At 38.8% G+C, this 25,305-nt stretch overlaps 1 protein-coding gene across 1 annotated transcript in view; it reads left to right on the top strand.

Moving 5' to 3' along the window:
- Positions 1-25,305, top strand: part of pknox2 (pbx/knotted 1 homeobox 2) — a 98,341-nt gene that overhangs the window by 16,459 nt on the left and 56,577 nt on the right. The window contains exon 2 of the mRNA XM_073874673.1: positions 1,142-1,213. The gene's annotated coding sequence lies outside the window, so the exon portion shown is untranslated. The remainder of the gene's footprint in view (positions 1-1,141; positions 1,214-25,305) is intronic.

The raw sequence follows: 25,305 nt of genomic DNA, 5'->3' as shown, positions 1-25,305 counted from the left end.
ATAAAAAAAACAACAAGCGGACAACTTATACATTCTGTTCATTGGGCAGACTGTCCAAAGCAGTTACTTTTACTTAATTCAAGGTACATTTTATTTGCTTGTGTATCCTTCATGATCTTGGCATTGCTAAGTAACGCTCTACCAGTATTAAAACAGTTAACATTAAACAGTTGTGTATTTTGTAGTTTTGTAGTGTGTTAAGTCTCCTTGTCTGTCTTTTTTCACTGTGGAAACATTATTCACAGCGGCTTGAGGGAGTGCATGAGGTCGACATGGACATGGAGGGAGGCCGAGATTAGGTGTTTCACAGAGGAGCTCTGTGTATTCAGGAATGGGCTTTACCCCAAAGTTCAACTTTCTCAGGGTGTTTGCATAAAGAGGTGGGGGGAGGGCACCCCACAAATCTTCTGTTCATTTCTGCGATGTGTTTTTCCTTAAATGATCTTTTGCTGTGTGGTTGTTTGTGGAGACACCCTAGTGCTCGGGTGGGCTGTGTGTGTGTTTGTAGTGGTCTTCTGAAACCGAAACGCTAATGCGTCCTCTGAGGCTGACGAGGAACAGCACGATTAACCCTCCAGCCCCCCGGGGGGAGCTGCTGCTCTCTCCTTGCTCTAATTCACTTTGACGTCAACAGGAAGGCCGACCAGGTCTCGTGGGTTTGGGTTGGTGGGGGGATGCATTGTGGACTATATGAGGGCGCTGGGGTTTAAAGGGGCTGCTGGAAGGATTACAGAGCCCTAAAATGTTTTCTTTGTAATATGTAGGCAACCCGAGAAAGCTTTCACACAAACCTCCCAACTGTACTTAGACTATGGGGGCAGGTAGACTTTGTTTGCCCACCTACCCACTTAAAGCTCACACATATATAGCCTGTGTAGCAAAGCACACACACATATATATCTTCGCACATACTATCAAATTACTTTTTAAATTGTGGGGTCAGCAAGCCCACGGGTATCACGCAGCGTAAATAAAAGATTGCTCTGAGCTTTCCTTGTTCGCGAATGCACGCACTGCTTAAACCTAAATCAACATTTCTACCCGTTTACAAGTGTGTTGGAAGTGAAGTAATGATGCCAGGTTATTAGCCCAAAGCTCCGGTCATTAGATACGACTTTGAAAGGTTTCTCTTGTGTTGTAGACTGTCTGGAGGGCTGTGCACCAGGAGACCCACACCAACATCAGATGCTCTGATGCTGAGAACAAGCAAACTGTAAGTTCCTGAAGCAACACTTTTCATGTTTCCACACAAACACATGGGCTCTGTTTTAAAAACAAAGTGAGCTGTCTACATAGGCAGCAATTTAAAGGAACATTTCACCCTTAGAAACATTCATCTTTATTGAAAGTGTCTCATATTTGTAGTCGAAATGTAACATACATTTAGAATTTGGTGCCTATTTGACCGAGAAAAGGGGTGTTTGTAGTCTCACCTCCTCAACAAAGATATTGCACTTCCTTCTTTCAATGATGCAAAATGATGATTTTTACATCATTGAAAGAAGAAAGTGCAACACTGAATTCTGTATTTCTCCTGTCTCAGCAGCAACTGAGAAAATTATGCATGACCATTCAAAAACATGACTGGGGTTCTAACTATACAAAGCTTAATGCAAATGGGTGAAGTGTCCCTTTAAGAAATCTTAGGATGTCCCTAAAGATACTTTCTTACTCCCAACATACTTTCTTGCAAACAACTTTTAAGTGCATGAGAAGAATAGTTTACCCTGAAATGAAAATGAGTTTTCCTTAACCTTAAGTCATCCTATAACTTTATATTAAGTGATATCCTGGCTCTTTTCAGCTTTGTAATGGCATTGGATTGTGCCCTATTTTAAAAAAAGGCATTCTTCCTTCCGCCTGACCTCAACTCTCGTGAACACGCGTATAGTCATAGTTCACTGTAGTTTGAAATATAGTTTTTTTTACAAAAACCCATTGCTTTGCCTCGGAAGACATTTAATATAGATGGTTTCATCTGCGCACACGTGTTGTAGTGTTTATGTGCTTGAGCTGACATTAGCTGCCTGTATTTATTCATCACTCTGGCTACTTTAGTGACTAATCTGATCTCTGAAACAAATCCCTTGTCGAAAATAAAATGTTTTGGTTTGCTAAAGACAAGGGGAGACGACGACGAGCATGGATCACAACTGTGTGGAAAGGTTCAGCAGCCAGGCAAGAATTCAAGGGGCTGTAGCTAACGTTGTGTAATCCATTAATTTAACATAGTAATACTAGTAGTAGACTAAAAATGATGCTCTTTCACACAGCAGGTAAAAATCAATTGAAATCACTTTAAAATGTGTTTAGGGCCTTAGTAGATTTAACCAAAATAAAATGAGAAAACTGTATTAAAAAAATGTTATTCTTGAAATAACATAAAAATGTGAAAAATTTGAGTATTCTAAATGAACACATTATTTGAGTAAATTAAACTTCATTTTATCATGTATAATCCACTTAAAAACTTAATAATTTTGTGTTGAAACTACATGATGATTTTATTAAACATAACTAACTAGGCAGTGGACTCGTAGTTTACATCATGCTTTGCATGGGACTTCATTTGGAGAGTAAAATTTAAATTTAAGCTCTATTTTATGTGTTTTTAACTAAAAAGAAAGACTTGTAAGTGTTTAATGTTCATTTATCTTGGAGATTTGGAAGAGTTTCTGTTTCTACTATGAGTTTTGTAGTTACCATTGTTCAGAAGACCAAAACAAAACTGAGTGGGTACGTTGATTGAAGAAACGTTTCTTGCCCTCATCTTACGAAATAAAAGCAACAACAAACCATTAAAAGTTACCTGTTCCAAGAAAAGTAAGTTAATCTAACTGAGTAATACTAGTACTATTAGTTAACTCAACTTAATTTTAATCAAATTAGTTAATGAATCAGGAGACATTAACTAGTATTTTTTCATTTAAATGTTATTTATTTTAATTAAGTCTGTGTATAATATTTTTACATTGATTGTACTTTAATTTGTTGGCTGTTTTGCTCCTTAATATTTTTGCATTCATTGAAATCCATATTATTAAGTTGTCCTTACTCAAAATATCAGTTAGTTCAATAAACCTGTAAAAAGTAGTTGGAAAATGTTGTCTTAATTTTATTGAGTTAGATCCAAGTAATAGTTTTAACAGTGAAACTATAAGCATTATTTTGTGTACCACATACAGTCACTACCTATATCTACTGATCACTTTTGAGGTTAAATTGCAGTTAGGATGCTGCCTACCTCTTGTGCCCGAACTCTTTTCAATTTTTTTGTCTCAGTTTGAAGCGAGAAAGATAAACTGACACAATTTTGGCAAATGCTCAAAACAGCTTTTGTAGTCCTGCATTAAACGACTTTCATAATAACGCTTTTGCTAAAGTTGGTAGCGTTAATAGCGTATAAAATTACTCTCACACTTTCGAAGAGAGCTGATAAATATGCAGCGTCGCCTATCAAGACACTTAAAACAGGCAAACCTGTCATTTCTCTCCAGTAATATCTGTCTCCTGGAGTCATGGAGTTCTTCCTTGCTGCTTTAGTCAAAATTTGCCTTTCGCAGATGAAACCCGAAATGTAGTTTTTCGATGCTCGCTGTTCGTCTGCAATCACCCCAGCTGTGTTGTTTAAGAATTTGTTTCCTTTCTTTAATGGCATTTTTTTGCTATATACTTATAGAGTGCAAATATGTTGGAAAACACAATTTGACGTTGTTAATGGTTCGTGGGCTCAGGGTGGTATTACGTTGCGGATGAGCGAGAGAGGGCGAGGATGGGGGAGACATCTGTGTGTCTAAGTGTGTGTGCAGGGTGACGCCAATATGCAGAAGGGTTAACTCTTTGATTTTCAGAGGGAGTAAAAGCCAGGCAAGTCTCTTTAATTGAGTGTGAAAACAGCTGGGGATCCAGAGCCATTTTCCCCCACAGCAGCATGGAAGTGACTTTCTCAATATCCTCCCGACTCTAATCGCTCATAACCCCAACTTCTCTCTCTCTTTCTCTCTTGCTCGCTCTCCCGCTCCGTCTCCCTCCCTCTCACTCCTGGAGCCCTGCCGTGGATTGTTTTACGCTTAATTTTGTTAAACCTAATGAGATTTCCCTAATTAAATCTCCTCTTGACTGGAAATCTCTCTCTCCTGTCGAGAGAAGTGATTGTTTGTAGATCTTTTTAGACAAATAAACATTTTTCGGAGAGAAAGCGGAGCGCGAGAGAAACTGTGGGAGCCGGCATTCGTTTTCATGCCAGCGCCATACTCAGCGTTCTTCCGTTAATGCCTTTTACTTCATTTTTCACCTTTGAACCTTATCAAATGATCAATAGTGATTCTTCAGGATTCATCTTACAGCTTAGATGAAGTGCATTAACTTATCTTACATGAGAGTGAATCTTGAAGGTGACGTGTTATTTAAGTGAACTGCCGAAATAATGAGTCACAGCCTGTCTCACTTTAGTTGTCTTTGCACGTTGAGCGGATTCGTTTTTATACATTCATAGAAAATATTTCATTTTGAAAATATTCTCATTTTCCAGCTCCCATAGAGTTAAACATTTGATTTTTAAACAGCTAATCTCTGGGTTTGGCGCTAGCACTTTTAGCATATCTTAGCACAATCCATTGAATCTGATTAGACCAGTAATATAAATAATAACCAAAGATTTTCAATATTTTTCCTATTTAAAACTTGACTCTTCTGTAGTTACATCGTGTACTAAGGCAGACGAAAAATTAAAAGTTGCGATTTTCTAGGCAGATGTGGCTAGAAACTATACTCTCATTCTGGTGTAATAATCAAGGACTTTGCTGCCGTAACATGGCTGCAGGAGGTGCAATGATATTACGCAGCAGCTGAAAATAGTCCCCTTAGTAACTTTCAATAGCAGGGCACTATTTTCGGGCACTGCGCAACTTTTAATTTTCCGTCGGTCTTAGTACACAATGTAACTACAGAAGAGTCAAGTTTTCAATATTTTTAGCGCAATGCTAATGGTCTAATTAGATTTAATGGATTGTGCTAAGCTATGCTAAAAGTCCTAGCGCCAGAACCGGAGATCAGCTGCATGGATTCCAAAAACGGTAAGAATCAAATGTTTAACTCTAGGGGAGCTGGAAAATGAGCATATTTTCAAAAAATGTTGAATGTCCCTTTAAGCTAATATTCGTAATCCAATAACGATTCATAATTCCCGAAATATATCCAACACGAAAGCTTCTTTCATAGTAGAAATATTGTCATTTATATTTATAAGGTTGGATGTATGAATATGTACGTGTGTGCGGTGCCGGTGTTGTGTAGGAAAGTGCCGCTGGGTGTGTCTGCTCCATTGAACTCTCTGAATAAAAGGCCTTGAGAGTATTGTTGACTGCGGTCATTGAGCTGGTATTGTGGATGCCTCCTGGGAAACTATTGTGGGAGTCGACCTTCTGTTTCCCGTGCCGACATCGAAAATCTAGTGCCAAGACACCTTTACACACACACAGCATTCTAACCAGACCTTATTTTTTTGTCCCCTCCTGTGGACTTTTGGGCGGTCTGCCCAGTTCTTATGAAAGGTGCCCTCTGAATTTACCCCCTCGATCAGGTTTCTCCCACCAGTTGCTCAGTTTGATGTGTGTAAGTAGGGTGAGGAGTCAGGGGAGATGTCCTGGCATCTGGCACCAGTGAGCCACACAGAACAACCAGTTCACTATTCAACGATTAGTTTTTTTCCATGAAATGTCGCTCTTTCTCGATTTTGTAGTGTCCACAAAACACATTGAGGACTTGAAATGCGACTATCTATTTTCAGTAAGAAGCAAATGTTCGACCTGCCATCTGATCCCAAATCAGAACCATATAAGTAAAATGTAACATTTGAAGTGAAACATGTTACAAATGCAGATGTGTGGGGCTTGATTTTAGTTTACATGGTTTACGGGGTATACATTCTGCATGGTTTACATTGGCATTAACAATACCGCTTGTCACTGAGCAGTTAGTATGATTCCTTTTGCTCTTTCTATAACAACCCCATCCTCATCATTACCACCACCATCATCATCATTACCATCATCATCATCTCCAGCACCCATGGCCTTCACCCCAAGTCTCTTCCTCATCAGCCTCGATTAGCATTATGTTGATTTAGCCTAGCAGCCCCCACCAACTCAACGGAGGCTTATTAGGTTGAATATTTTTTTTATTTATTCCCGTTTTCTTGGGGTCCCTGTCGGCATTTCCAATTACTCTCGCCGTTCGGCTGTAATTGCCTCCGTGCTAATGGCTGGCAGACAATTGTGCTAAATGAGGTGAAGGCGCGAGGCAGCGAGCTCGACTTCATTAAGAGCTAATGGGATTTTATTGGGGGGACTGAAGACCCAGCTCATCAAAAAGGAGAGATGGAAAGAAAACAAAACAGATGGAGGAGAAGTGGCTGAGAGAGTTTTATAGGCGTTTCCTAACGTCGCTGCTTGTCTTAAGTAGTGTTGAACACGAATGTGCAGCCGTACGGTTTTTAGTGTTAAGACACACGTCTGCATTTTTATCACGCTGGAGACTTTGTACTAGGAAAATAATATTTTTTGTCCTAACAGTTTTGTTAAGAGATTATTTATCATATCATATCATATCAGCATCATTTTATTCTGCTCTCCATGTAGTACCGCCCACTTAGAGAGGAAGACGTGACATCTGCATAAAAGCAACTTACATAATGTAAAGAACATTCTGTAAAAAATAAAACCTTGATATCTTTGATATTGAGTAAAAAGTTTGAAATCAATGATCAAACTTTGAAACTCCTAAATTTAAAATTAGATTATGAGATTAAGCCTAGATTAGGCACATATTATTTTATAGACCAAGACATCTATATGATAACATGCATGCATATGTAAACACTTTGCTAACCAAAATCCTCACACATTTAACCGATATGCAGCACATAAAAATATTCAGTTGAACATCCATGCTTAAAAAAATATGATAGACTGGATTACACAGATTTTATAATAATGTTAACATATACATACAGATCTTGCACAATACGCTTCTATTCAAATAAATATTTCCTTGACAGTAATCTGAAAAGAAACGTCTCAGGTTTACAATGTGAGTTCATTCATGATGAATAATCCAAACGCCATCTCTGTCTGAATCAATTACCTTGAATAGACGTTAAACAACTCACGAATTGCGTAGATGTTAATGGCGTAGAAGTTTCTCAATGTCTCTTTCACATTCCATCTGGTTTATGTTAGTGTGCTTGACACAGAGAAAAAGTGGATTAACAGATCTTGTACGATTTTTGAGAGCTTGTAAGAAACAACCTGACGTGGATGAGATGATTCCTTAGTGAGTGACTTAACTGTCTTTTGCCATGCTGTTCTGCTTAAAAACAAATACACTCTTCTGTTGATGCTCTCAGGGTGTACAACATGTTTACCAAGAGCAGATGCTGTTTTAAATCTTCTAAAGATGCACAGACTTTTTATTTTCCGTTTACTTTGTCATGCTATGGTGTATCATAAGTTGGACTACAGCACTTAAAAAAATAGCAACATCCCAGTGTGATAAAGTATTATTAAATTACACAGTAATAAATTCCATCTACTTCATGCATAGCAACAACATTTAAATAAAATATATTTATTCAAGTGTCAGTATTTTTGAAAATTTTGTAAAACATTATGTATCTAATTGTTCTTGTACCTCAATTGGTGTTAAAGGAACATGGCGACTTTTTGGGACTTTAGCTTATTCACCGTATTAGAGCTAGATAAGTCCATACATACATAGCCTTTTGAGAATATAGTTCCCAGTATGCATACTTTTAAAAGATGGCTGTGTCTCATATGACCTTGTTACTTCTACACGCTGTGACTATACAAATCACAACATATAAATAGGAAAATGTTGGCATTATTTTGGCAATATGCTAGCTGGAGCCATTTACTTCCAGTCTTTGTGCTAAGCTATTCTAGCGGTGGGTGCGTCAGACAAAGTTACGGCATGCACAGAGATGAAAAAGCTATGTATGGACTAGGGGTGGGCGATAAACCGGTAGACATGATTAACCGGTAGAAATTTGTCAACCGGTAGAGATTTTGGACTATCGTCTCTATCGAGGTTATTAAGCTCGTGAGCATTTTTCCCGCTTTATTCGCCTTGAATACATATATGCGTCAAAATTTCCGTTTTTGCAAGTATCCTCATAAACACGACCAAATAGGGCTTAAGAGTAAGTAAACAGCTAGAAGAGAAAACGCATGTGTAACAGTATATTGGATCCGGTCTTAAAGGGGAAGTTACCTAATTTTGCTCCTGTCTGTCACTCATGTTTATCAAACAGTATTGGCAGAAAATCTCACTGCTCTTGACTAAATCACTTTTCTACCTTAAATAAAAATATATTCATACATACATTATTATTTATTATCATTCCTTTATCATTGACTGTTTATCTTCAGAGAGCTTGAGTTTTGTTTGTTTTTATCTTCTTCCTTTAAAAGCACAAAGGTTACTTGGTTTGGATAAAAGTGCCTGCGCAAATGCATAAATATACTGTATTGGTCTTTGAAAATGGTGTCAAAGGGTCTTGATCCAAGAACATATGCAACTTGAGTAAAACTTGATCTTATATCTCTTATAGCTTTGCTTACATGTCTTTATATTCTGTATAAAAAATGTGTCACTTCAGCACATAGCTGCTTCAACCACAGGGTTGGAGCTAAACTGATTCAGAGACAGTGTTACTGTGTAATCGGGTTATCTCCGAGGTGGAAAAGAGAGAGAAATCTATACTCTGATTAGATAAAAGGCATAGCTTCCAGCCATAACATCTAACCACAATATGATACCGGATAGGCTCTGGCAGTGCGAAAAATAGGTCTCTGTTTTTATCATCCCCTTGTGTTTGTCTATTTACTGTAATTTTAGATTTTTGAGGTGAACATCTGTTTTGATTCGAATGTCGGAAAATGGCGGTTTAATGGATCATGGTATGGTTCGAGCGAATGACCGTGGGATGTTTGTGATTGATGTGGATGGGAGATTTGAGTCACCGTTCTGGTTTTCGAGACACTTGGCAAGGGAATTTTCAAGGAGTAAGTGAGAGTAAATGAGGAATGAGAGAGTTTGGCAAAGGAGCAAACGGCTGAGATGGTGAGCGAGTGAACAAGAAAAACTTTTAAGATACCATACTGAAAAATCCAGCATAAGCTGGTAGCTGATTTTAGCTGGTTTAAGGTGGCAGTTGCTGGTTTAAGCTGGTCCTCCCAGTCTGGCAAAGCTGGTCAAGCTGGTGGGTCAGCTGGTCTTCCAGCTAGACCAGCTTAAAAATTGACCAAAACACAGCTAGACCCGCTTGCTACACCAGCTAAAACCAAACTGGGGGACCAGCTAAACCCAGCTTTTGCTGGTCTTAGCTGGATTTTCCCATAGGGAGATAAATATTACATGCAAGGAATTTGAAGGGATAGTGTCCTAAAAATGAAGATAAGGATATCAGTTAATATTGCTTTTGCCAGGAATCAGTTAAACCAACACAATCTCATGGCAATTGTGTACATATTTTTTATTTATTTTAAATTTGTATGACCAAATTTTTACCTTTTTGTATGCTTTGCTTTCAGCCCTGTGATATTTGGGGTTGGTGGGTGGTAGGTGTGCACTATCATTATTGATTTTTTCCTGATAATCCCAAGTTTATAATTCATTTCGTGCAAATTCGAACTAGTAAAATACGCACCAATTCCCATCATATTAGTAACAGAAAAGATGTTTTATAGACAGAGAAAGTGAACTTTGATGAAAGATTATGAAAATACTTTCTTTTTAGAAAAACATACAGTGATCAATCATAATCAGAAACATTTATTTGAAAAGTAAGAAGGAAACTTTTCGTTTATGTTAACATAGACAAGAAATAGCATTGTGGTAATGCAAGCCAAAACAAAGTATTCAGTCATGTTTTCTAAGTAGTGATAAAGAAATAAGAAAGTGACTGACTGAATAAATGGTTGAATCAGAGAAAGAGAGAGAGATAGGGTGAGTGAGCAACCATGTCTTGGTGCTAACAGCTGTGTTGCAGCTGCCAGTGGCTCCTGCTGAGGGTGAGCAGCTCAATTCTCCAGGGTCAGATCTGTGGTATGGCGGTATCCGTGGCAACGGGCTTTGGGCCTGTGCGGCAAGAACAATCCCGCCTCTGAGAGCCGAACACTGCGCTCTGAGCTCAACACACCGGAATGTACACCGACACAGGGAAAAGAGAGCAGGGAAAAGGGTGAGAGAGAAAGAGAAATGAGAAGGGTTAGATAAACAGAGATGGGATTGAAAATAGAGAAAATTATTTGCAAGATAAAAGAAAGAAACATGAGAATACAGGAAGTAGAAATGAAAGAGTCAAAGTTTTTATGCATTTGGGCAGATCCCAATTTTTCTTCAAAGTAACTTAAAGTGCTTTCAAGCTATACGTTTTTTATCAGTATGTGTGTGGGGATCGAACCCCTGACATTTGCATTTCTAACACAATATTCTAGTGGTCAGGGAGCTACAGGTACACAAAATCTTTAAGCTAACTTGCTTTATACCTACAAAAAACAATAAAAACTGTACAGTAGATCATATGACTAGTGAGCGTAATTTTAGTCTGATTTATTTGTGTAATATTTCTTTTATTTTAGACAGATTTTTTGTGTAAAAAATTTTGTTCGTCAGAGTTTATTTACCTATCCCAAAGTTTTTGCTCAAAATGTATTAGTGAACCAAAAATTATCATTAAATAATAACCTCAATCTCTTTCAAACACAAACCAATCGTACGATTTCAAATGAACGGAATAACAGCTCGCATTATACGTACAGTAGGGGAGAGCGGGGCACAACCAAACGCTTTTTGGTTTTGACTTTGAAAATATATTTGAGTTTGATTAATTATATTTTTACACAAGCAACACACACATCTCTGCTACAAATGAACATTTAAAGTTTGTTTCTAGTACTTACCATTATTGGACAATTACACCAAACGTGACAGAAGTGCAAACATTACAACTTACCCCATAGGGTTAATTGTAACAGGCAGGGGGTTATTTGTAACACTTGCTAAAAATTAAGTTTGCAGGCAAATATATCAATACTATTTTGTCAATTTACTTGAAGTGGATATTGTTTATATATCTGTCTATAATAGACAGCTATCCACACTGTATTCATTCATCCAGGCCTTTTCTAACAATAGTTCAATTATAAATGGATATAAATGTCTAAATATGTGAGAAAAAGCAGCACAATTATGATTTTTTTTATATGTGACCCAGTCTGTAATAACCATACTACAGTTTCAAAAATCAAATATTTGAGATAATGAGCATCAAAGTCTGATTTTAGCCATTCATTTCATTATGATTTCGATCTTTGACGTGACCTTATTCAAACAAAATTAAAGATATGAAGAAAAATAAATTGAACACACGATTTTTGATAAGACAGACACATTTATTTTGTTGGCAGCCAGCTATTATTCGTGTGTAGCTTATTTAAAACAACGGCAAGAATTATGCTAACGTTAGCAGTTTTTGTATTGTGAGTGCTGAGGGGTTAGTTGTAACACAACGTTACAATTAACCCCGCTGGGTCAAAATATTTTCAAGCCCACCCAAAAAGTTGCTAAGAGCTGCAGACATATTTCCAAATGATGCTATGTTTTAGTCAACAAGACACTTGATTAAGAGGACATAGCATTGGATTTGGTATCTTACACACCCAACTGAAAAACCGAAAAAAACCATATGAAGAAATTAAACATTTACTTACATGCCACCAAAACCCTCTTTCATCAATAACTCTCTGGAAAAACATACATTTACAATAATTTTCGGGAGATCGTCTTTTGGCAGCGTGAAAAAAATACCGGAAGTACAAAACGCTCAACCTTGTGCAACAATGTAAACAGTCCGTGTTACAACAAACCCGCGTTAGTTTTTGCCCCGCGCACCCCTACTATTTTTTTAAAACATTTCTAATACTCTTTTGTCCTGTTTCACAGTCATTGTCACTGTGAGGTCTCATTGGTTGGCTTCATAAAGATTAAAAAAAGTCCCCCTCAGATAAAATAACAGCATTTGGGTGACAAGAAATAACGACAGAACTTTTTTGGTGTAATTTTCCCTTAATTAACAACTGCAACTTTTAAATTTAGATCCCAAATTTACACTCATCCTTTACCATCCCCTAAAGCAAGACGCTGGAGTCGGCTCTTATCTCCCGGCTCCAGCACCGGCCCACAGCAGTCTGGCTCGCTTTAAGCCCGAAAACATCGTTTTAAACCCAAAGCTTCATTAAAAATCATCCTGCAGCATCCAATGTCATATTAAATACTTTAAGCAGGTATCCAAACTGGCACAAATCCTAAAGTGCTCTTTGTGTTTTATAGAAATGTTTTAGTGTTTTGTCTCCTGTAGTTTTATCACAGAGGTAAATTTAGAGAAAGACAAAGAAGATACATTTTTGTTTATGGATTTTGGTCCACAAATCTATCACATTTAATTGTTAGAAATTTTATATTCAGCAAAAAGGAGTGAAAATTTGAATAGCAAAATCAGCATAAATGTAATACATTTTACTTAGTTTAATATAAGCTTGCATTAGTTCTACAAATTGAAAAACCTGATGATTCATGATTTCCCAGCATGATTTGTAAATGTTATAAAAACGTTAAAATGGACATTGTCAGAAAATTATTATTTTTTTATTATTATTTTTGACCTAGAATCACAATCAATTATTTTTTTATACTTGTTTCTGTTATAAATTGTTATAAATCCAAGTCTCGGTTTTGGACCCAAATGACTATCTACTGTTTATTTACACCCCATCAGTAAAAGCATCTCTTCTTTTTATCATCTTGCAGTTATAAAACAACCATTGTCCTCTGTTAAGGCGGTTTATTTTTGAAGTCACACATATAGCTGAATTTATAAATCTGCCACCCACAGTCCTTCTGGACGGCCCTGAGCGACCAGCTGCCTCCTGTTTGGCATTGTTTGTATATTACAAACTCGCACGATTTAAATGAGGCACTGACGAAGTGTTGATGAACTAAGGAGAGATACGTGATGTCACGCTAGCTGGGTCAACCAAGCCCGAGAAAGTTCGAATAACAGATCTAACAGGAAAAGTTTGTATATTAATATTCACACTAATAGATGTTGTAAACATCTCATGCGGGTTTCTGCGCTTAGTTAAGTATGTGCGTACAATGCAGCAGGTTTGTCTTGGTTTACTCTTAGTCTGGTTGAATACTAATTTGATATAAAGTGTAGACAGGAGTTCGTAGGGCACAACAAGGTACGTTTGCACTTAAACAACTATTTCCCGTCACTATTCTGTCACAGGGATGACGGAAATGTGTACAAATGATGTGCGTGTTGGGGGTGCAGCAAGAGTTTCCATGGCAACAGGATTCCTGCGAAAAGGTCAACGTGGAAGGCAGACTCGGAAAAGCACAAGAGGATTATTGGGGATTTAGCGTCGAGTAAAATCATTTTTTATTCTCTTTTTATGTATTTTTTGTCCTATCTGAATGACGATAAAAAAGTGGATATGAATAGCGCAATTATATTGCTCCAAAAACGGTTCAGTCTTCCTTTTTTATGATTTCTTGCCTTGCTCCTTTGAAGTGAAATTGAAAAGCAAAAGAGTGGTGGACGGCGATGTGCCGGCTTTGTGCTTGGCGCTGATACGCACTCGTCTGCCCCCTCAATCACTTCCACCCCCCCTTCTTTTTCCACTCACTTTAATTAAGTCAGCCTCACTACCATGGCTGCCAAAGATAATTGGAGTGGGTTTTGGATGCCATTTACTTGAAATGTCGCCTGTTTCTTTCTTTTTTTTAAATTCCCCGTCTCTTCACCGCCACGTTTACTAATTTTTTCCCTCTTTTCTCATTCGTGAGACAGGGATTAACCTGTGGTGGGTGCCGCGCAGGTATACGTCGTTCCATAGCAGATATTTATTAGACAATTTATTAGCCAAGCTCGTGGGCGAATATTAGTTTTCTTCAACTTGCTTACTCTGATATTACTAATGTATTTTTAGAACACGTAACTTTAAAGATATATTTGTTATCTTAGGCAATTACTGCCACATCGTTAATTTACATTATCTTGTTCTGATTTTTTCCATCACTTAAAACAAAAGTTTTGTTGCAGCTTCTTGTAGGATCAGGTCAAACAACTTTGAAAGTTTTTCATTTTAATTTGGTTAGGGAAGACCTAAAACACCCAAATCTCCCAAAATTGACTCATTGACATCATTTGGAGTCTGCACAGTAGTGACTGTCAAGTGGAGCTACAGTGTCAAGGTCCCAGTGTTGGGGGTAACGCATTACAAGTAACGTGCATTACGTAATAATATTACTTTTCTGAAGTAATGAGTAAAGTAACGCATTACTTTATAAATCTACACATTAATATTTGAGTTACTTAAAAAAGTAATGCGAGTTACTTTTTAGTTGAATTAATTCGCTAAAAAATTATGTACTGAATTAAACTGAACATGGTTGCGTAGAATAACGCACTCTATGCATGAGCACCTGAGCTGGAACAGTTTGAGTCAGCATGCCAGATCTTGACATTTTTGTGATGGAAATGTACAATTTTCAGTTATATAAAACACCTGCAAGGCCTGAAAGAGATCAAGCCTCAGACAAGTAAGAAAAAGTAACGCAAAAGTAACTTAAAGGTAACGTAAGCACTACTTTCCATGAAAAGTAACTAAGTAACGCAATTAGTTACTTTTTGGGAAGTAACTTTATATTGTAATGCATTACTTTTCAAAGTAACTTTACCCAACACTGCAAGGTCCCACCCATATTCTTGTCTGACTCAATAACAAACACTAAAAAAAAAACTTAATAGAAAAACAAACACTTAAAAGTACTGTATTTTTCTGTCTATAAGCCACAGTTTTTTTCATATCTTGGCTGGTGCTGCGTCTTATAGTCATGTGCCTCTTATAAGTCAGTATGAATTAATTGTGACATTTATGAGGCAAGAGACAACATTACCGTCTACAGCCGCGAGAGTCCGCCATATGCTGCTCCTGTATTTATGTAATTCAATGGATTCAGTAATGTGGAATGACGAGTATGCGAACTTCACGCTAGTTGGCTTGTTCGGTAAATTTAGCCTATTCAACCTTCCAGGTAAGTTCTGTATGCTATGGTTTATCGTTTAAATAACTGATAATATAACTTTAACGTACAGAAATCTATTCAGCCTGCTGTTCTGTCTGCTATTGTTTAGTTGAATTACTTGCGTTTCCAGAATAAATGTCTTTTCTTCGGCTTGGATTTTGTGAAATAATTTCTAAATAAACGCGACGTATAGTCCACTGTAACTTATATATTTTATTTTGTCTTAATGAATAATTTTTGAGAAATGCGGTTTATACTCAGTGTGATAAATAACTAAAATAAACAGAAACCATCTTTAAAGTGTTATTAGATTTTTAAGTTAGGGTCACATCCCATTCATTTACATGGAGAGGGCGGGGCTTATGACATATGCTGCAGTGGTTGATCGAAATGTTTTGACTTCACTTTCAGGATGTTTGTGGCACACCTGAGGTAGACACAATATTTAAAACATGCTATTAAACCATATATATAATATCGTGTGCTATAATATGCTAAGAACTAGACATAAATCATAAGCTGATTTTCCTAACTTTGTGGCGCTATTTCAACATCGCTCTGTTGAACATGTCCACCAGCTCAACCAGCATTACGGTGTTAGCTTGGGGCGGGATATTTGAAAACAATCCCATTTGGAAATGCTAATGGCACAAAAAGTGCGCACTTTAGCTTCAGGCTGAAAACAAGACTGTGATGGATAAATATAAATGTCCTTCAGAGAGCTGATTTGATGTTTTTGTAATCATAGCCAAGGAATATAATACAGTGTAATATAGCATAGATCACATTTCTGCTGATGTAAATGGTGATTTGTCTGATTAATCCCTGGTTTTATAGCCCATACTGCGATTTATTGTGTGTGATGAACTTTTATACGTTTTATTGATGCCATCTGTTGAATTTTATAACTCACATCTCATGTGTTCCTGTTTTACGAAGTGTTGTTATGTAATCAGGTGGCTTAAACCCTCATACGGCCCTTTAAAATGCATGTTCATACTGTAGCAGAGTCCTCGGGCGCCAGCGTGTCACAGGCCGGGATACACGTGTCGTCGTTTTAGAGGTTCTGTATGTAGTAGCGTGTGTGTTCTGGTCACAGTGTGTGGTGACTGCAGCGGGAATCATTCAGTGAGGCCTCCTATCAATCACGCTGGGCTGCTGAAAAGGGCCGCATCGGGCCGGGCCACCCATCCAGCCGGCCACGGCAAGGGGGATCCAATATCCCCCCAGCCCTAATGTACTCCAGATGGCCAGGGCAGAGCGCAGGGGCCGGCTGGGGCCTCCAGTACAAGCGAGACGGAGAAGGTGAGCTGTACGTCTGCATAGCGGCGCTGTGTGTATGTTAGGGGGCAGACGTCGAGCCTGCGGGGTTTCGCTGTTGCGTGTTTTCTGAGCTTGGCATGCACGCATACAGGTTTTCTTGCTACGCGGCACCTCTGTGTGCCACATATAGAAGCAGTGCAGAGAATTTTGCACCAGAAGTGTGTGTGGGTCCAACTTAACTTCTTAGTCAAGACTACTTTTAAAAATAAATGCACTGAAGTCATAGGAGAACGTCATAATATCTAACAAATGAAAGGATTTTTTAAATGTAATAAATTGTCCCAAATCTGTGGAAAACTGTGGGGTTCTGTGGCCGCAGATAACAACATACCAGCCCTGTTGATTTTCATAATACCCCTTAAGGTGGAAGAATGCTGCCATTTTAGTAAAATAAACATTGAGAAATTGGACTGCGGGTTATTTAAAATGTTATAGATACACGGAGGAATGTGTCTATCTCCCTGAGGCACACATGGAAGCTTTCATGGTAACACTATATCTGATGGAAGCAATCGGCCCGCCGCAAATGTTGATGCACCTGTGGGTTCGAAACTTGGCTCAGTTCTGGTGATGGCCAAAGAAAAACTTTCCATTCGAAATAACCTGTCATTTTATCTCTCTCTCTCTCTTTCGAAGTCTCCTGTTCGGTCTTTCAGTTTCTCCACACTCGCCACATCTCATCTTCTCACCCTCCGTGAGTGTATTTTGTCTTGCGCTCTCTCGCTTTCCTCTCATCTCCCCTCTGCCTTCTTTTGCCTGCTCTTGCCTGCTCGTGTTTCTCTCTCTCCCTGTGGCATTGCAGAGGAAATTTAATATTGGATTGTTTGGAGTTTCCAAGGATTCCATTCGGCGTAGCTCCGGGCCGTACGCAAAGACAAACATCAGCTGTCGCGGCCAAGAGCAGCAAACATCTCCTCATTATCCCACCATGCTCATTTTTGCTCCGCCGGACTTGTCTGTTCCTTTCTTACACTGTACCAAATCTGCACTTCGGGAAGTCTTCGCTCGTGTCAAACTCAGAACTGCAGAACATTTAGAGATTTTGCGATTTCACCGTGTTCAGTTTATGGAACTTTCAAGAACTTTTAATGACTCTGTGCACTGCGATTACTCCGTGGACACCCTGGTCTCCCTGTGCACCAGCTTCCTTTTTGGCAGAATGTCTTTTTTCTTTCAGAAAAAATGTGAGGCTTTAGCAGACAGTTGTTCATGATAGACAGACAAACAGACAGATAGACAGACAGACAGATAGATGGGCAGGGCAAAAAGTAAATACATTCTTTTCCGCCTGACGTCTTTTCCCATGTTTACCCACTTTTCCCTCCATTAAGGAAAATGCTTTTAATTTATGATAAACAGACAGACAAAGAGACAGACAGACAGAGTCAAAAGGGCAGAGACCCACACAGACAGATAGAAATACAAGCAAACAGACATACTGATATAGATAGACAGAGATAGATAGACAGACATACAGACAAACAAAGAGACACAGACATGGATAGACAGACAGACAGACATAGATAGACAGACAGACAGACAGACAGACAGACAGACAGACAGAAATACGTAAATAGACAGACATACAAAATAGATAGACAGGCAACCAAACAAAGAGAGAGATAGACAGTCAGACATAGACAGACAGACAGACATAGACATAGACATTTAGACAGACAGACAGAGATAGACAGGCAACCAAACAAAGAGAGAGATAGACAGTCAGACATAGACAGACAGACAGACAGACAGACAGACAGAGATAGACAGACAGACAAACAAAGAGACAAAGACATTGACAGACAGACAGACAGACAGACAGACAGACAGACATACAGACAAACAAAGAGACACAGACATGGATAGACAGACAGACAGACAGACAGACAGACAGAAATACGTAAATAGACAGACATACAAAATAGATAGACAGGCAACCAAACAGAGAGAAATAGACAGTCAGACATAGACAGACAGACAGACAGACAGAAATACATAAATAGACAGCCAAAAATCATAGAGACAGATAGACTGACTGACTGACTGACTGACTGACTGACTGACTGACTGACTGACTGGCAGGCAGGCAGGCAGACAGACATAGACATAGACATAGACATAGACATAGACATAGACATAGACATAGACATAGACATAGACATAGACACAGCCAGACAGACAGACAGACAGACAGACAGACAGATAGACAGACATACAGACAAACAAAGAGACACAGATATGGATAGACAGACAGACAGACAGACAGACAGACAGACAGACAGAAATATGTAAATAGACAGACATACAAAATAGATAGACAGGCAACCAAACAGAGAGAAATAGACAGTCAGACATAGACAGACAGACAGACAGACAGACATACATACATAGACATAGACATTTAGACAGACAGACAGAGATAGACAGGCAACCAAACAAAGAGAGAGATAGACAGTCAGACATAGACAGACAGACAGACAGACAGACAGACAGACAGACAGACAGACAGACAGACAGACAGACAGACAGACAGAGATAGGCAGACAGACAAACAAAGAGACAAAGACATTGACAGACAGACAGACATACAGACAGACAGACAGACAGACAGACAGATAGACAGACATACAGACAAACAAAGAGACACAGACATGGATAGACAGACAGACAGACAGACAGACAGACAGATAGACAGACAGACAGACAGACAGACAGACAGACAGACAGGTAGACAGACAGACAGACTGATAGACAGACAGACAGACAGACAGGTAGACAGACAGACAGACAGACAGAAATGTAGACAGATAGGTAGATAGACAGACAGACAGACAGAAATGTAGACAGATAGGTAGATAGACAGACAGACAGACAGGTAGATAGACAGACAGACAGGTAGATAGACAGACAGACAGGTAGATAGACAGACAGACAGGTAGATAGACAGACAGACCGACAGACAGACAAGTAGATAGACAGACAGACAGACTGACAGACATACATACAGACAGGTAGATAGACAGACAGACATGTAGATAGACAGATTGATAGTTAGAAAAGTAGATAGACAGACAGACAAACATGTAGATAGACAGACTGACAGAAAGACAGGTAGATAGACAGACAGACAGACAGGTAGATAGTCAGAAAGACAAGTAAATGGGCAGACAGACAGGTAGATAAATAGAAAGATAGGTATATATACAAATGAGCAGCACAAAGGGTAAAAACAAAAAATACTTCTTTGCGGTCTCTTTACATTTTCACCCACTGACCTCCATCGAACCTCCATCTGCCAAGTACAACATTATGTTGGGTTCACATTACCTCAGTGGTTTGTCTTTACCATGCTCTTACACCTCCCTTATGAATTGTGTTGATTTAAACAGCTGTACTCCGGTCAGTAACCTCGTCATACGGTAAATACTATGAATTTTAACTGAAGCTCAGAAGTGCGCACCTATCATTTCACCCACCCGCAGGGTTCGCCTGGTCGGTCCGAACGTACCTGCCCGTGGCCAAGACTATGCAGTGCTCTTTTGAAATCGAAACTCTTCATTAGGAATCTGCTGACAACAGAGCAGTCAGAGAGAGAGAAAGAGAGAGTATGTGTGATAATCCCCCCTCTCATTAGCCCCCCGTGACTTTCCCCATCAGCGCACACACACATATCCTCCAAAAGTTTTCTTTTTTTTTGGAAAGGAATGGAATGGGTTTGAATCCTCTGCATGCTGATCACCCTCAGACTAATCCTACTGCCACATTCCTGGCAAAGCCATCTCATGCTCTCTGTCTCGCTTTACACATAGCACCTTATTTATTATCCTCATTGATGGAACTATAGTACACATTTCACAGAGTTTAATGCCTTCGGAAGGATAACATGATCTTTGACTAAATGGCATAAGGCTTGGTCCACTTTGCAGCCGATTTTCACCCACTTACCGACTGTTTGACGGACATCTAAAGGAACCAGAAACTTAGTTCAATTGCTTAGAAGCAATAAAAATGAGACAATTGTTAAAATGCATTATGGATATCAAGCTGTAAAATAATATGGATTTGGGTCAATTTGATGAGAAATGTTTGAGTTCATTTTGAAATCTAGCAGACTTTGCAAATCTAAGGTCAGTTTGTGACATTGTCTGAAATTTGTGAGATTTCTGGAATGCAGAAGACTTAAGCATTTGCTCTCCATTTAATCTCATTGATGTAGGAGAAATATTTAGGATTGTTAGTGCGAACATCTCTGTGTATGAATGTACATAAAATGCCACAAAAACAGTGAAAAATATCCCTGTAATTTAATTCAAAAGTAATAAGTATAGATTTACAGACATTACTCTTTAAAAATATGGGTCAGAATAGAGTTCCTCTTATGGATAAGTTAACTTTCATTACCAGGAAACGGGCGGAAATGAACAGATTGAGTGACGGGTAAAAGCCTGGCATAAACAGCTACCGTTTCCATCTGTCAAAGCATCACTTTCAAAAATCATGCCATCAAAGGATCACTTAAACAGAATGCTATATTAGCACAGACTGCTTCAGCGATCTAACAACACATTTATTACGGACTGCTCCGTTGTTATTGTGGCACATACCCAAAGTCTTGCCGTGTGGCAGACCTGGCCACTTTCCGGTAAGCTTAGCAAGTATCTATTTAAACAACCCTATAGATCAAAAACCGAGATAAGATACACCGTCCCCTTACCCATATCTCTGCTTAACATGAGAGCGACCAAACCGATTCGACAGCAAACTCTTGAAGATTATCTTCTTCCTCTACAAGCTCAGGAGCTTCAATTTTAGCAGAATTCCAGCCTTCAATATTCTGATTTTTATCAGCTGTAAGAAAACTTGATCGTGTGTAAACCAGACCCTCGCTCTTGGATGCATTAATAACATTGAGATGCAATGCATTGCATGCTATTGCAACAGAGTAACGATAAGAATAGCATAAACACACAATGCAATCAAGCTATGCAAAAGTAAGAATATTCAAAGCTTCATCTAATGGCTATTGTTACATTTTAGTTCAAGCTTTTCTAGTGATTGCTATGTGATCACCTTTAGATGGTGCTTAGGCCACATTTACTTCTATTCAGAATAGTGCTATTATCTCATTCGCCCTTAGCTTGTGATACATTATAACTGTACTATGTACACAACTCTTCTTTATCTCAACCACTTGCCACAAATGTATTGAAAATAATCAAGCGGATATCCTTAGCAGTTTCCATCATAGTTTAAATTGCTTAATGGCAGCTATCATCATGTTAACCAAATCTCACCAGTAAATGTTAAAGCTGCTGCTTCTGCGTATCTCATGTTAATCTTAAGTACCTACTGTATAGAGTAGTAAAAGTTCACGAAGTTCAAGGCGAAATGGTGAGTTGCGTTCTAAGGTGTGCTCTTTTATGGCCCTGTCCCAAATGGCGCACTTCATGTGGACTTTCTGTCACGTGGCCTTAAATTGCGCAGAATCGCCAATAACTTTGTCCTGGTCTGCAAACTACACCTCACAACCAAACGCACGTGAGAGGTGACGCAAAGGAAACAACGCGAAGTCAAGACTGGAGTTCTCACGTGAGACTGGAATTGTTATTAAAATTTGGAGCTCGCAAGAAGCTTACCTTACAAAGTGATGGTGTGCTCGTTTGCAATTGCAGCCGAAAGAAGAAGAAATAAAGATTATGAAGGAGGAAATGTTTGGAGAGACTCCTCCCCAAACTTCCAGCTGTCCTGTATGTTGCTCTCTCATTGGCTGTAGGTCATCGCTGATGTTATTTTCAGTCCAAACACATTTCACACGGCATGATTTTGAATCGCCGACTGGTCCAGATATTTAGCATGCCAAGAGTGTCGGGAACTCGTCTGCGATTCTCTCGGATCACGTCCTTGATAATTCACACTGTGTGATTGTGACTCGCGTGCACGAGCATCGATTTGACGGTGATTTCGGGCATTTGTCAGCGATTTCTCAAAACCTGTCGGCGAGTCAAAATCAGGGCTAAAATCGTGCAGTCTGAACTCGGCATTAGTCTACGAGTTCGTAGGCGTAGGGTGTCCCATCTGTTATTTTTACGCTACGAAGTGTGCTCATCATCGCCCCCTTTGCCCCCACGTGGGTGCCGAAGACCGCATCAAGGGTCCCTAAAGTCTGCACTACATGATGTCATCAATGGTGGACTCTCAGGAGGACCACAAGTCCGGAGTGTGCCATTTGGGACAGAATTTTGGTCTGTCCGTGGTCTATAGACGGCGAAGTTTACATTCTTTTGAGTGGCAGCAAAGGCAGCCAATCAGCATCAAGTGCTTGCATTTCACATTGAGGTTGCCAGTTAAGCCCAAAGGGACGCCAGGTGCAAAACCATGCGTTTTAAAATCCCCCACCCTAATATAGCTTTCTGAGAGAAGTTTTTTAGGAAGCTTCTAAGGCATTACAGACCCAACCAAAATGTTGTTGTCGTCTAAATGTCACATCACAGAACAAGGATAAAACCCCTTTCAATCATTCTATATCACCTTTAAATTTCCTTCATAATCAACAACACACTTCTTTGGTGACGTTGATTTCATGTCAGCTTTTGTTGTTTGGTGTGTGCGTGCGCTATTCCGGTTAAAAGACTTCCACTGTACTTCCTGCACTGAAATTTCCTATAAACGAAATAAAGCAGGATTGTTACGTATTATTTTTTCATGTAAAAAGAAAATCTGTATTTCGGCACAGAAATACATCTTACTGTTTTTTTTTGACACTTTAACTCTTAAACAGTGGTAATAAGTCAGGATGCATGAAATAGCTTTAACCCTCCCCCCTTTCTAGCTAAAAAAAGTTTTTTTTAGACTATAACGAAAAAGTTCTTTAAGGAACCAAAACTGGTATGGCATCGCCGTAAAAAAGAACCTTTTAAGCACCTTTATTTTTAAGATAACTGTAGATAGATGTGTTCAGAATTCGAAAAGAAAATGCATTCGTGAACGGGTAAATTCTTTTAGGCTTCATTGTTTCCGTACCGTGGCGTCTATTGAGAAAATGCTAATTATAATAAAAGCTTTTAGCTATGCTAATGAGGTCATTTGCATGCGAACCATCAGGCCGATGGGAATAACAAAATTTCACCACACAGTAAGTTTCCTCAACACCCATTTCAGCGAAGACTTTAATCTAATTTTAAAAAGCAGGACACTTTGGAATTATTTCTAGATCTGCCGTATCTAAACAATCATTAGCATAAACACAAAGGCAACCGAAATTGAAGATAGATTAGATGAATTCTCTTTGTAGAATATGAATGTGTCAGACACAAAGGGTGCGTTTCTAATTGAATACAGTATGCATACTGTGCACAGTCTGCAGATCTTTTACGATTATGTGTATGCCTTCGGAACACTGTGTGGCATGCTGTGTCCCACAATGCAATGCGTTTGACTTGACCTTCCATCTTATTAAAAAATTACAGATAGCAATTGGAGAAAATGATCAGCGTTACATTTTTATTCAGTTTTGTAGAAAACCCAAACTTAAAACTTTAAGCGAGAGAAATCTGATCTCATGAATATCACCGATTACTCCACCTGCAGATTCTACAGGTTAATGAGCAGTACTGGGGCGTTGAGCCTCCCAGACTGTGTTATTTATGTTTGTGTGTGTATATAGATATGCAAAAAGATGTAGTAAATGCGGCATGTTGCCTGAAGGTGTTTAGCCCTTGGGTGTATGTTTGCACACGTGTGTGTTTACTGCGAGCCCGGTATGGACTTTTCTGTCTCTGTACAGGGGATCTGCTCCAACATATTGGTCTTTTCCCCTCTTAATAATCAAATCTTGGACCACCGTCCTCTTCTTCTCTCAAAACACTCCCTCACACGCTCAGAATGCATTGCAAATCTTCCACGGAAAGGCCCCTAATGTAACAAATGAATTCAGGTGGGCCGTTTTTATGTATTCACTTTGGAGAAGGCCTGACTCAGGACATTAAGATTCATGATATCTGGCCATTTGTGACACAAGCACACTGTTTAAAATTATTCATTGCATTCCCCACAGCATCTGTGACTGACAAACTTCCGCACAGGATACATGGAAAAGGAGCCAGGAAAATCACATTCGCATATTCTTTTCTCGTTGCACGCTCGCTTTGATGCTCAACATTTGTTTGGGAAAACTACAAGGGAAAGTGTTGTAGTTTACCAACATTTAAACATGAAGAGTTTCAAGTCGAACACTTTCAAGTTGATGCAGTACATACTGTGTTAGAATTCAAAGACGGCTAAATAAGCAATTTTTGGTAGATTTTTCTAAATAGTTTAAACCTGGTGAAGCTTTCTAAACATTGTTTTGTTTGTTTAAAATAACTCATTGCATGCTCCCTTTGAAGCTCAGCAATTGTTTGGGAAAAGTACAAGGGAAAGTGTTGTAGCCTACCAATATTTAAACATGAAGAGTTTGATTGTTTTCATTCCAGATAATCACTTTGCAATATTCTATGTTAAAATTCAAGGACAGCTAAATAAGCATTTTTTTTAAATTTTAATGCATTTATCCGATGCTTTGATCCATGGGACTTAAAGTGCATTCAAACAGATATATTTTTTATCCAGGCTGATTTCATAAAATTTCATAAAAATTTTACGAGTTGGGTAATTTGAACCCAGTCTCACGGAGTTGCGTATAAATAGCACGAAGTGTGAAAATCATGCAATACATAGGGCAAATTCCACTTTGGCGTGAATATGATACGCCAGTCCTTCCCATTTACTTAAACGGCAAATCTTTTTTTGTCGTTTTATTCATTGCTTTTT

This window comes from Misgurnus anguillicaudatus, chromosome 12 (assembly GCF_027580225.2).
Source record: "Misgurnus anguillicaudatus chromosome 12, ASM2758022v2, whole genome shotgun sequence".
In the NCBI taxonomy this organism is placed as follows: Eukaryota; Metazoa; Chordata; class Actinopteri; order Cypriniformes; family Cobitidae; genus Misgurnus; species Misgurnus anguillicaudatus.
Note: the sequence above shows the minus strand (reverse complement) of the source record. Positions and strands in the feature narration are given on the sequence as shown.